The 14432-nt window shown below is 42.0% G+C and overlaps 1 pseudogene; it reads right to left on the reverse strand.

The window, feature by feature from the left end:
• Nucleotides 1–13564, reverse strand: part of LOC123925650 — a 33454-nt pseudogene extending 19890 nt beyond the window's left edge.
• Between the last annotated feature and the right edge of the window lie 868 nt (nt 13565–14432).

Below are 14432 nucleotides of genomic sequence, written 5' to 3' on the forward strand. Positions count from 1 at the left end.
TACAAAATGGAGCAGCTTAAGTCAATAAACACCGGTTATCTCATAGTTTCTCTGGATCAAGATTCCAGGAGGAGTTTTAACTGGGAGACTCAGGGTCTCTTAGAAGGTTGTGGTCAAGATGTCAGTAGGGCTGTAGTCATCTGAAAGCTCAACTTGGGCTTCTGCACTTATTTGTGTGGTTTTTGCCAAGAGGCCTCAATGTCTTGCCATGTGGGTCTCTCCCCAGAGTGTCCTCATGACGTAACGAGCGGCTTTCCCCAAGAGCATATGATCTGAGAGAAAGAGACAGAGATGAGCATGGATGCTCTAGAGTCTTTTATAACCTAATCTGGAAAGTTGTGTGTCATCCCTTCTGTCAGCTTTGATTAGTCACTCCGAGCGACTCTGAACAGTGAGAGGAAACTACACAGGGGCGTGACTTACCAGGAAGCAACAATCACTGGGCTGTCCGGGAGGTTGACAAGCTATAATACCCACTCTAACCCTACCAGTATTTTACTAACATTTTGCTGATTTTTAAAATTAAAACAGACCCATTATGGAACATACGGGCATATAAGAGTACAACAGGAAAACATGTTATGATGAATACTTTATGTATAAATTTTACTTCTATCTCTGAGTCGATGAAATAGATCTCTAGATGTGCAATTATTAATTAGAGCACACGGTTTAAGCATCTTAAGACTTGTTATACATTGCCAAAATGCTTTCCAGATGCTTGCATTGTATCAAAGTACCCATTTTGCCATTCCCTTGCTAGTCTTAAGTATTATTGTCAGTAACTGCCAATTTCTAGGTGAAAAATTCTATCTCCTTGTTTCAGAGTGCCTTTGTAACGGTAAGGTTAAACATTTTTCCGTGTTCACTGGCCATTGCGAGTAAGTAAGCATGCAACAGGCCGTAAATCCTTTCCAAATACATTTGTGCCTTCATTTAATCTTTGTTGAGTACCTGCTGTAAGAACACGGAAGTGTCCCAGCTCCCAAGAGGCTCCCATTCATGTGAGGGAGATTGGAGAAGGAAGCAGTTCAATACATTCTAATCTGAGGAAATATTTTAAAAGCTACAGAGTCAAGAAACCACTGGCTTTTCTCCTGTTGGAACATCAAGTACAGAGGTGGAGGGTAAGGGAGCGAGAAGAGAATCAGACCAGACTAGGGAGCTTAAATCAAATCTTGTTGGCTTTCTCAGCCCTATTAAGGTTAGAGCTATCCCTGAGGATAAGGGGAAAGCAGGACAGAGTTTTTTTGTTGTTGTTGTTTTGTTTTGTTTTGTTTTGTTTTGGTCTTTTAAGTAATCTCTATGCCCAATACGGGGCTCAAACACATGACCCCTAGATCAAGTGTCACATGCTCTAATGACTAAGGCAGGCAGGTGTCCCAGGAAAGAGTTGTAAACGTGGGAGTGAGATAATCAGATCTGTGATTTTGGAATCGCCCTTTGGGTAAGGTGTGGAGAAAAAAAAGCAGAGAGGGGTAATAATGGAAGTAGGATGGATGGCCAGATAGGGGACAGTTATAGTCCAGGGAAGAGATGAAGATGGTCTGATCCTGGAGAGCAGTGGGAAGGACACCGAGAAATAGCTGAGGTTTAAGTAGCATCCCTTGTCCCAATCTAGGTTTCTGAGAAAATTAAATAATAAACAATTGGCAGTTGGACTCCAAAACATGCCATTTGTGGCTGAAAAAACTATGGTGGGGGTTTTAGCTGAGTGTGAAAGCCAAATGAGATGCTAAGTAAACCCTTGGATCAGGGCAGGCCTGTCTGAGGTAAATGTGGTATGCCACCTGGACGTCTCCTCAGAAGTAAAGGATGTATTCCCCCGGCTGCTGGGAGTGCTGTGAGAACCCTCAGCTAGCAGCCCTCTTTGGGGATGGCCTTGTCTATAGAGGGCCACTAGCCCAAAGTCATGTTCCCCTCTTGGGGTGGCTGGCAGCCAATGACAGGTCAAAGTGGGGAATATAAAGTCTTGGTCCTCTAGCCCCAATTTGAGACAACTTTGAAAGGTCATCTCAGCTTTGGAGCCACCCTCCTCAAGGTCATCTGAAGGCTTGATTAATAGTGAATCTCAGCTCAACTTCTCCCTTTGTTCAGTCTTGTCTCCCTCCCCTTCCCTCCCCTTCCCCTCCCTTTCTTTCCCTTCCCTTCCTTTCTCCGTTCTTCTTCTCATCCTAACCTTTTCATGCCCTTTCTCTTCTTTTTCTTCCCTTCACTTCCCTCCACAGATATTGGTCCTGAGAATCCTGCCTCATAAACCTCCTATACTCTAGTATCTATCTCAGCATCCGCTTCCCAGGGAGCTCAACTTGTGACATCCTCTGGGGAATGTTGCACTGGACGATTATTAGAATGTGTATCTCTGTAGGGGTGCCTGTCAGGCTCAGTTGGAGAAACTTGCAACTCTTAATCTTGGGGTTGTGAGTTTGAGCCCCACATTGTGTATAGAGATTACTAAAAAAAAAAAAAAATTAAAAATAAACTTAAAAAAGGAATGTGTTTCCCTGTAGCTAGCAACCAAGAGAATAAAGGGTGTCTCAGAACACGCTCAATTTGTCCTTTCCAAATATACAAATTAGGGCTCACTCTACCTTCCCTGAGATGGATCCGTTCAATGCATAGGGAGATGCTATCCATTATACCACCTATGTTTTTTTGACAAAGTAGGAAGCATTAGAACAATATTGAGTGACATTAAAGAGAGAATCCTCAGGAATTCATGTAGTAGATACAGGTGAGAAAAAATAGGGCTAGCTAAGAGTTACTTCTAGGTTTTTTATTTGGGCAACTGATGAGATGGTACTGCCATTTACTGAGATAAAAGAAAAAAAAACAACTCTGAAGGAAAATAGGAGTTCAATTTGAGGTGTCTTTAGAATGTCCAAGTAGAGTCATTCATTAGGCAATTAAAGATATAAACCCGGAGTTCAGGAGCGTGACCTAGAGCAGCAGTATAAATGTGTGTGCTCAGCAGCAAACGCCTAATGATGAAGAGCCCACAGAGAAATAATTTGGGGAGCAGAAATTAAAAACAAAAAACCTCTAATTAGTATTTTCAGAGATTTGAGAAGCTATTACCTGCCTAAAACAAGAGCAAGGATGCTATAATAGGAATGTTCAGAAATAGGAGGAAATCCTGGGGATGAAAAGTATGATTGGCGAAATAAAAAATTCACCGGAAAGATCAGATAATTGATAAAATTTCTCAGGAAGTAGAACATGTATAGAAGGTGAGAGACATAAAGTGTGATTCCAAAAGATCCGAGAGTACTTTTATGTCGCCCTTATCCTGGTTCCTTTTATTTATTATCCGTCCTTGGATGTTTCTGGACCAGCTTTTATCAGGAAATTCATATGAGGAAAGGCCAGGGTCTTGTGTTGGACGGAAGGAAAGGATCCAGCAGAGGCTAAATAGTGGGGTGCGGGGGGAGGGGATAACTGATGGGGTGCTCTCTCTGAGAAGAGGAAAGGGGATAGCGACAAAGATGTGGTGCAGGGGCTCACTTTAATTGAGAGGACACCCTTTCTTTGTGCAAGATGGAGAAAATGTCTGCAGGGGCAGATTGTTCGAACAGAATACCGTAGACTGCATGGCTGATAAACAACAGAAATTTATTTCTTGCAGATCTGGAAGCTGGGAAATCCAAGATCAAGGCATGGTACATTCAGTGTCTCCTGACAGCCTGTTTCCTGGCTGTTTTCTCGCTGTGTCCTGATTGGGGTGAGGGGAGCTCTTCGGGGCGTCTGCTGTGAGGGCGATGATCCCAGCCATGATGGCTGTATCCTCAGGACCTAATCACCTCCCCCAGACCTCCCCCTCTAAATACCATCATCTTTGGGATTAGGTTTCAGCATATGAATTTTGGGGGGCGGGGACACAAATAATCAGTCTGTGCAGGTGAGGTGGTCAAAAGGAAACGAGTCCTTTTCGGATTTTTTTTTTTTAACATTTTATTTATTTGACAGAAATCACAACTAGGCAGAGAGGCAGGCAGAGAGAGAGGAGGAAGCAGGCTCCGTGCGGAGCAGAGAGCCCGATGTGGAGCTTGATCCCAGGACCCTGGGATCATGACCTGAGCCGAAGGCAGAGGCTTTAAACCACTGAGCCACCCAGGCACCCAGAGACAAACTATTCTTATAACGAAAAGGCTCCTAGGTCCTTCCGAGAGGAGAGTTGTCAGAATGAAAAATAGAAAAACATCCTCCTCTGAGTCATGGGCCTCATTTTCATCAGCTGCCCGGTCCTGCTTGTTTTCCTTTGATGTTTACAAAGGGCCACGTGATTATAAAGGGGAAAGGTAAAGGGTATAATAAACCAAGGATGCCGGGGAGGAAGGTACTGGAGAGCCGAAAGGAGGGAAGGAACAGCATGCCCCAGCTGAGAGGAAGCAGCCAGGGAGAGAGGGTTTCCTCCAGACCTCTCCACGGAGCAGCCCCGTGCACAGCCAATGCCCTGAAGGGAGCAGACCCTTGGTTGTCTTCACTGCTCTGCCCTCGGCATCTAGAACACAGCCAGGCACCCCACAGGTGCGAAGTAGACGTTAGGTGAATGAACGAAGTCCACAGTGCAGTTGCTGGCTTTTTCAATGGCTGAGCACACAGAGGTCCCCCCCCCCCCCCACCTTCCCTCCTTTACAAAAAGTTTTCAGACAGCCTGTGGCCTGCTGGGCCTTTTCAAAAGGCAAAGAGTCCTACCACTGCTCCAAAGGACTGGCCGCCCACCTTCCATTCAGAACTGCTTCTCTCTGTTCTTGCTGGAAGGGGAGGCACAGCTTGCTTTGCAAGATACTTGCATAGGAAATGGTGCAATCTGGGCTGTTTTTCAGCCTTTTCAACCTCATTTCCTAAATTAAAGAAAGAAATGTAAGGAATCTTAGGAATATGAAACTTCTCTGGAATAATCTTTATTGAGCTGTGCTTGGAGCCAGCTGAAATCCTGAAGGGCTATCAAGGCAGCCAAAAGAAAAGAAAATGAGAAATAACTTGAACAGTCTTAGCCAAACTCTGAAAAAGATATCTAGAGCAGCTGCTATTTTTTCCTTCCCAGAATGGTTTGCCTTTCCCCCAGTTTGATGATTGTTTTTAGATTATTTTGGGGTATAAGAGGAGAAAGGAGGAGGGAACCCAGCGTCTTGGAAGTAGCAAGATAAGGTTGGTCGTACCCTGTAAGCTTTAGAATTTACACAACTGTTTTATACATGCCGGCTTCCTCTCCTTTTCCAATGTCCCTGACTGGTCTGCAAGGAATTTATTTATGGCGTTCTCTTTAGGAGGCTGTTCACAACACTCGGATTCCCCCAACCAGTTCAGCCTATCTTTGTGGTCTATGGCTCATCTCTCCAGAGCTTCCGTCACCGGTGAAGGGTCCTACAATTATCCAAAAAGAGAGCAAGAAAATCTGTAGAGTCGGCCAGATGGGCAGAGAACACTTGACTGCACCGAAAAATATCCAGCAGTGGGATCCCCAGCTTGCCCTTTTGCTGTGAGTCAGTGCCCAAAGTCCACAAGCATTTTCCCGGAGATCTCCCCCTCCCTGCTGCCAGGCAGGTTTGGCTGGTTCCCAGACGCCCTGAGAAGGCCGGAGGAGGCAGCTTTCAGAGTGGGGATTCGCTCGACCCTCCTTCTCACCCCATTCTGTGATATCTGTTCCCAAAATGAGCTGGAGGCGAAAAAGGAACTGAAACCGATTTGCCCACGGTGGGTCCTTGTGAATGTTGACATGGGAGCGAAGCACAGAATTGCTGTACCCGGGTCTGGCCCCGGGGCGCCCTGGGCTGACTCACAGCTTCACCAGGAATGTGGCTAGTCTGGAATGCAGTGCATGGCCCGCAATGGCTGGCGTGGAGCAGGACTTTAGGAAGGGGAAGGCCTTTTCCTAAACAGACCGAAGACCTACATTCACAAAACTATAAGGACTTAAAAAAAAAAAAAATCACACACTATAGATAAATAAAACATTTTTCTTCCTACCCTTCCTCCCATCTCCCACCATTTCAGGTTCCTGCACTGGGCAAACACTGAGCTCAATTTGAAATGTATCTTTTCAGATATTTATATATCTGCATTATTTACCAGTATATTATGTATTTGTATACATCTGTGTGTGTTGGTATACACAGTATACACAAACACACAGAGATTTAGAGAGAGGGAGAGAGAATTTTGCATATCCTACAGTGTAGATTGTTCCTCAATTTCTTTTCTTTCTTTTTTTTTTAATTTAGCCATGTCTCTTGGAGATGTTTCTGTGTCTGTGTGTTCTAATTCTTTTTAACCACCGCATATGCTTATGTAACTAGATGCCTTGTTATTTATTTAACTGTCCCTTTTCTGATGGTCATTTAGGTTGCTGTAGGTTTTAAATACCTTAGTGAACAACCTTGTCCCTGCTTTCTTTTTGCCCATTGGCAAGTATTACTTTTGAAAAGTGGATACCAAAGTATGAGATTGCTGAGTCAAGGACGGATGCCTCTAAAGTTGGAAGGCCACTGCCCAAATTGTTCTCCCAAAGAGCTTGACCAGAAGAGAGCACGTCTTTCCCAGAATGCTTGCCCACACTGGCTATCGATCTGTCTTGTTTATTGCCAGTCAGATGTGTGAAGCAATGGTATCTCCCGGTTTTTATTTGTATTCCCTACCTCCTCCACCCCAAACTGATGAAACTGAGCATCTTTTCAAATGTTTGTCATGTATGTTTCCTCTTTTGTGAATTGCCTATCATATTTTGTCTATATTTCTGTTCTGTGTATTTTTTTTTAAGATTTTATTTATTTGACAGAGAGAGAGATCACCAGTAGGCTGAGAGGCAGGCAGAGAGAGAGGGGATGCAGGCTCCCCGCTGAGCAGAGAGCCCCATGTGGGGCTCCATCCCAGGACCCTGACATCATGACCTGAGCCAAAGGCAGAGGCTTAACCCACTGAGCCACCCAAGTTTCCCTCTGTGTATCTTTTTCTTGAGGACATAGAAGAGCAAGTCCTTTGCTATATTTGTTACAATGTGCTCACTCAGTCTACAACTGGAATTTTGATTTAATTTACAGTTTCTCTTGTTGAGCAGATTTAAAGTGTTAGTAAAGTAAAACTTATTTAGTTTTCAATCCTTTTTTTATGGCTTTTGCATTTTGCATATTGTTTTAGGAGATTTTTCCTACCCCCAAGGTCATAAACATGGTCTTCTATATATTTCTTTTAACCGTTTGATAATATTTTTGTTTTCCAACCTAAATCCGCCTAGAATTTATTTTAATAAATCACATGATGTAAACAAGTAACTTAATTTTTTTCTAATAGCCAAATGTTTCAACATCATTTGTTGAAGAGTTCATTCTTTTCCTCATTATTTTGAAATACTACCCCTATAACATACTAAATTCTCATATACTTGAGCTTGTCTTTGGGATCTCTACTCTGTTCCAATGAGCTATTGATCAATTCTTGTTCTATTGGAAACTCATTGGATTTATGAATAATCTGGAGATAATTCTTATCTTGACAACATTAAGTCCTCCTATTCAGGTCTTTGTCTAAGTTTTGTATCTTTTTCTTGCAGTTCTTTTTTTTTTTTTAAATAATAAGTTTCTCTTTTGTTGTTGTTGTTGTTAATACTTTATTTATTTATTTTTGAGAGAGAGAGAGAGAGAGAGAGATATCACAAGCAAGCAGAGGGAGAGGGAGAAGTAGGCTGTCTGCTGAGCATGGAGCCCAATGTGGGGCTCGATCCCAGGACCCTGGGATCATGACCTGAACTGAAGGCAGACATTAACTGACTGAGCCGCCCAGGTCCCCCTTTTTCTTGTAGTTCTTGCACATATCTGCAAGATATGGTGCTATTTGTGACTACTTTCTAATTTTGTTGCTATTGTAATGGAATCTGTTTTTTTCTTCATATCACACTTTCTATTTTTAAAATGATCAGTTTGTTGACTTTTTTTTTTGATCTTGCATCATTAGTTTTTGAAAGTTTTTCAGTTGATTTTCTCTTATTTTTTTCTAAGTAGCTGCTCATGTTATCTGCTAATAGAAATAGCTATGCCTCTTGGTTTTTATTTTGTCAGGAATCTTTCAGGTAAGAAAAATAGAAACATAATTTAAACCAACTTAATCAAAAAAGGAAACTCATGGGCTCACTCAACTGATAAGAAACCAATATGACTGGATCCAGGATATCAAACACTGTCATTAGATATTGGTCTTGCTTTCTCTATCTCTCTAAGATACTGCTCTCTCTCTTGGCTCCATATCTAGGCGGGATCTCCCTGTGTGGTGACAAAAAGTCTGCCAGAACCTCCAGGCTTACATCCTAGTCTCTCAGCAATACCCAGAGGAAACCTGCTTCTTTTTTGGTGTTGTTACCCACAAAAATTTAAGGGTTGGTCTAATTCATTGATTTGCTCACATGCTCATCTCTGAGCCAATCATCTTAGTTGGGGGTTAGACTATGCATGTAGGCAGGGAGTGAGTCTGGTTCTCCAAGGAAAATTGGAGTGTTGACATTAGGAAAAAGGGAAACTGATGCTGGAGAGACACAAAGCAAGAGCTGTCCTCTCCACCATATTTAAGCCTCTTTCAATATTTCAATATATAAACCTCCAATTTCTTTTCTTTGTCTTATAACCTGACCCTCCATTTTTTTGTCTGGAGCAAACTCTTCTCAGTGTTGTTGCTTCTATTTTGGGCACTCTTTCTAAGCACTGATTTCCTCCCTCCCGCCTTCCTTCCCTGCCTGCCTGCCTGCCTTCCTTCCTTCCTTCCTCCCTTCCTTCCTTCCTCTGTCCCTCTGAACTCATCTTTCCCTATTTAGCAGTTCTGTGGTTATTTCCATCTTGTTTCTGGGACTCTCAGGCCAGACCTTGGTCTTATCGTATAGTATTGTACATCCAATCTCTTCTCCAGCATCGGATTTTGGCCGTGAGGCTATGTCTGATTCCTCCCTCCCGCCCCCCAGGTATCTCCGTTTGTACAAGCCTATAGCCCTAGGCAGCTCCTTACTTTTGATCCCAGCCCTTGATTTCAGATGGGTCTTCTGCCTCACCTGGAGGAGATGGTTAGCCTCTGAAGCCCTCAATGAGTCCTGCTCCTGAATGCCTCTGTTTGCTTTTGGCAGAATCCAGCCACTCACCATATTGTTTCTATTCCATTTCTGGGCTGCAGAGGTGTTTTTAAGTGTGAACATGCCTAACATTTCTCCCATTTTATATTCCATCTGTTATCACTATCATTTTGGATTGGAGTGGTCCTCCAAACACCATCGTGGCTCTAAGTCCACTCCCATTTGTTCTTGGCTGTCTGTGGTTTAGCTTCCTCTCCTCCTTTTCTTTTGAAAGCTGTGCTCTCTGAAGTCACTGCTGTCATGTCCCAGTCACCAAATTGAATGGCTTTTTTCTCTGGTCCTCATTTTCCTTCACTCCTTGGCAGCATCCAACAATGTTGACTGCTCTTCCTTTTTTTTTTTTTTTTTTCTTCTTTTTTTTAAGGTTTTATTTACTTGAGAGAGAGAGAGAGAGAGCACAAGCAGGCAGAGGGGCAGAGGAAGAGGGAGGAACAGACTCCCCATGAAGCAGGGAGCCCAATGCAGGGCTCAATCCCAGGACCCTGAGATCATGACCTGAGCTGAAGTCAGAGGCTTAACCAATTGAGCCACCCAGGCACCCCATGACCTCTCTTCTTCTTTCCCTCTCTCCCTTTGGCTGATAGGATACTGTACTGTCCTGGTGCACACCCCCTTCTGACTCTTCCTTTCTTTTTTTTTTTTAAGACTTTTTTTCTTTATGTAACAGAGAGAGAGAGATCACAACTAGGCAGAGAGGCAGGCAGAGAGAGAGGGGGAAGCAGGCTCCCCGATGTGCAGAGAGCCCGATGTGGGGCTCGATCCCAGGACCCTGAGATCATGACCTGAGCTGAAGGCAGAGGCTTAACCCACCGAGCCACCCAGGTGCCTCCTCCCCCTTTTTTTTTAAACTACCTTCACTTCCTTCCCTCATTTTGTGATTGTAGGTGTCCCACAAGATCACGGCCTTTGAACTCTGGTTTTACCCTCTCTTTTCAAATTATTCTCATGTCCTTGGTAGTCTCTAAAATGATTCCCTATCTTTACCCTAGAATGTTTCCCCCCCTGAGTTCTATAGCTATAAATTTGCTGTGGTACATCTGCTTGATGTCCTGCTGTGCCATCAAATTTCCTTCCCTTTTTGGATTAAGAGGCACAAACTTCCAGTTATGGAATAAATAAGTCACCCAGATGAAAGGTATAGCATGGGAAATATAGTCAATACCGTAGTACTAACATTGTATGGTGACCGATGGTGACTACTCTTAACATGGTGAGTACTGAGTAATGCGTAGAGTTGTGGAATCACTATGTTGTACACCTGAACCTAATATAACATTCTGTGTTAATTACACTTCAATAAACAAATTCTAAAAAAGAAATTTCTTCCCCTTTTGAACCTTCCAGTTTCCATCACAGATATTATCTTTCTCTTAGTTTCTAAGACTCAAACTCATATGCACTCTTAATTCTTATTTTCTCCAGAACCAGTTAATTATACCTTCTATTGATCTTTTTTCCTTGAATTTTCTCTTTTTGCCATTGCCCTGTTCATGTGTCTGCTGTGATCCTTTATCATTCCTCTTTTAGGCAACTTCAGCGTTGTCCCAACGAAGCAGGATAGATTAGTGTGGCAATAATTTGATGAGTTTGTGTCAAAATTTGTTATTTTAGCCATCCCACCAAAAAACAACAACAACAACTTAAATATTCATACCTTTATTCCCTCTCCAATTCCAAAGGAGGAAGAATCCTCCGTTGAATGGACAACACATCAGGATTGATGTGTTGTGCTGATCTGAGTAATGGGTTTAGTTTAGAAAGGCTACAAGGTTATATTAGAAAGAACAAGACTTTATCAAAAGAAAATTCATGCCAGCTGGGACTTGAAGGCTGAGTAGGAAGTATTTAGGCAACCCAGGGAAGAGAGGCTTGTATTCCACACAGGGAGGGAAGCACAAACACAACAGAAAGGTGAAACAATATGAGGCATGTGTATGTGTGTGTGTGTGTGTGTATGTGTGTGTACATGTGTGTTTGTCTATGTCTGTGTGTGTCTGTATAGCAGAGTCTACAAAGAGTCACTGTGAGCGAGGGACAGGGGAGATTAAAGCTGGATGGGAAAGCTTTTCATCCCAAGTCAAGGACTCTCACTTGGGGTGTCAGGGAAGCATTGGAAAGTGGGGCTGAGGTCACATGCATGGCCAGGTTGCTGGATTGGATGGCGTCTTTCATCAGGCAGGACTTGAGAGAGACGGGGAATGGATATCTGTTGGGGGTCCTGATGAGCTTGTGAGTGCTAATCTGCACTGTTTCTTTTGGGCTGCTTGTGAAGGGCACAACTGCTGAACAGGGGAGTCTCTCTGGGAGAAGGAGTGCAAGGCAGCCCGCAGAAAAGGGGCTCCTGGGAGTGTCAGAATGTGTTTGCCCAGTGGGGAGGCAGCACCAAGGTTTGGACCAAAGGAGCTGGCACCATGGCGTGAAGATGACTGTGTGGTTATTATACCTCAAAGGGGTTTCATAAATGAAAAAGAAAGCAGGAGTCAAGTTGACGCCTCAGCCCCTCGTTTCCTTGCCCCCCTACTTGTGATACTCCTCAGTTGGCAGTTTAGGACTCATCTGGAACATTAGTTTCTGCCTGAAGCTTTTCCTCCAGCCACCTCTGGCAGTTACCTCTTTTTAGGACCTCTCTAACTTGTGGTTTACAAGTATTTTATCACTTTGGATTTTCCCTGATGGGTAAAATCTCTCAAGACTGGCTTGCTTAATCTTTGCACTTCCTCTATCTCCCAGACTCTGCTCTGTAGACTCTCTGTACTGAAGAAATCTTCACTTCCCCAGAAAAGTGCATCCTATAGGGTTTAATAAATAGGAATCTTATATATATAAATTATATAAATATAATATATATAAATCTTATATATATAAATTATATATATATAATTATATATATAAATTATATACATATAATTTATATATATAATTATATATATAATATATAATATATATTATATATATAATTATATATATAAATTATATGTATATAATTTATATATATAAATCTCAAGGAATTTGAATATTTCAAAGCTCCATCCATACAAAGTCCAAATAATTCATGTAAATAGTTGAAGGAAAGAACAAAAACTTATCTAATAATTCAAGACACTGTATTTTTTCCCCAGACATAGAGAACATTTTCTTTTCTTACTTTTGAAAGTGTGATAAGATTTTCCAGCATTAAGATTCATTTTCAAGTATGATGATCAAGAAATAACAAGACACTTAAATTATACAGTTTCAGAATTTTCTGTTGCTTCCTACACCATTGAAAATTTCACAGCACAATATTTTCAGGCAGCTTCATTGTTACTTTCTTCATTTTCTGTTACTTTAGGCAACAATGGCTCCATCTTTGGTCATAGACTTCCAGGGAAAGGACCTAGCACCAAGTGTCCCAAATTCAGTGGTCTGTGCCTACATTAGTAACAGACCCACTGCTAGCAGATTGGCAGCTATTTGGTCATTTGCCATATCTACTATTGCTATTTTGGTCTTGAAAATGTTCTCCCTTTCTTCATCTACCTTAATTTCATATCCAATTTTAAATAATTCAAGAACTTTGGGGATGTCACAAGCCATGGAATTCCAAGTAAGACTTGGAAATCTTTTTTTTTTTTTTTTTTTTTTTTTTTTTTCATTTCCTTCTCTAATGGATTAAGCTTGGGCGTTATTTCTGGAACAGCTACATAAAAGTCTGATTGAATTTCATCATTCCAAATCTTCTGAATCAGATTAGTTCCTCCTCAAACAGCAGCTCCATTTCCTTCTGCTATTTTAATCTCTGATGCATTCCCTGTAAATACAGCAACTATTGATTTCTGAAAAACAGGAGTATGGAGAACTAAGAACACTGGCCAATGGCTCCCCATTTTTCTTCTTCCCCAGGGTCATGTCTAGTGTCAAATCAGGGTAAACACTTTACTTTGGGTTAGTAAAGTCCGGAATTTGAAATGTTTTAAGTAAGCAATTAACTGTCTCTACCTTATATGGTTGCCTTGGATATAAGTGGTTTTTATTGTTGTTGTTGTTTTATTTTTTTAAAAAGATTTTATTTATTTAAGTAGGCAGAGAGGCAGGCAGAGAGAGAGGGGGAAGCAGGCTCCCTGCCGAGCAGAGAGCCCAGTGTGGGGCTCGATCCCAGGATCCTGAGACCATGACCTGAGGTGAAGGCAGAGGCTTTAACCCACTGAGCCACCCAGGCGCCCCATTATTGTTGTTGTTTTAAAGATTTTATTTATTTGAGAGTGAATGAGAGAGAACAGGAGCAGGGTGAGTTGCAGGCAGAAGGAGAGGGAGAAGCAGACTCCCCCGCTGAGCAGAAATCCCAATGAAGGGCTCCATCCCAAGACCCTGGGATCATGATCTGAGCCAAAGGCAGATGCTTAATGGACTGGGCCATCCAGGTGTCCCTGGATGCAAGCATTTTAAGTAGAAATTGTCCTCAGGCTCACCTTCCATAAAGGTTCATCTTTTTTCTCATCTGTTGGTTTTCCTCAAAAAACATTTTCTTTTTACTTTGCAGGATTTGTATAGCAACAAAATGTCTGTTGGGCACTTGAACACGGACAAGGATAAACAGATGTCTGATAAGCCGTCTTGGAAAGACTATGCTTTTGATGACATATGGTGGCTCTATCATCTTATGGCTACCACCATGTTGACTGTTCTGGATTGTGTTCAATATACTGTTCTTTGTTCTGGTCCATAAAGAGAGATCTCATGCTTCGTGGAAAGCTCAGCTCAAGAAGCTTTGAAATGCAGATTAGATTAATTACACTAGAATTATATTTGAAAATAGAAAGGAAGCCTTTTCTTTTTCTTTTCTTTTCTTCTTAAGGATTTTATTTATCCACTTGAGAGAGAGACAGCACAGAGGGAGAGTGAGAGGGAAAAGCAGACTCCCTGCTCAGCCCCGTGTGGGCTGATCCCAGGACCTTGGGATCACAACCTGAGCCCAAGGCAGATGCTTAACTGACTTAGCCACCCAGGCACCCGAAAAGAAGCATTTTCTAAAAGGCAAATTCCAAATATATGCCTTTTCAAAGAAAGTGTCATTTGGAAAGAAACTGAATCACACCATGAAATCTGTGACATTTCTTTTGGGTTCTACTCTCCTATACTAGTGGTAGGCTCTTGTGATATGTAGAAATGTGGTTAATCAAATTTAGCTTGACTTCTCAAGTTCAGAAAATGTATATGCAGTATTTCTGAGATAAGAAGAGGCACATTCTTTTTTTTAGCACACATACTTCCTATACTGCTGTTTTTGCCTTATTCCCTTATTTGAAAATTTGGCTTTGCTTATAAAATCTACAAATTTCTATCT

This window comes from Meles meles, chromosome 15 (genome assembly GCF_922984935.1).
Source record: "Meles meles chromosome 15, mMelMel3.1 paternal haplotype, whole genome shotgun sequence".
Classification (NCBI taxonomy): domain Eukaryota; kingdom Metazoa; phylum Chordata; class Mammalia; order Carnivora; family Mustelidae; genus Meles; species Meles meles.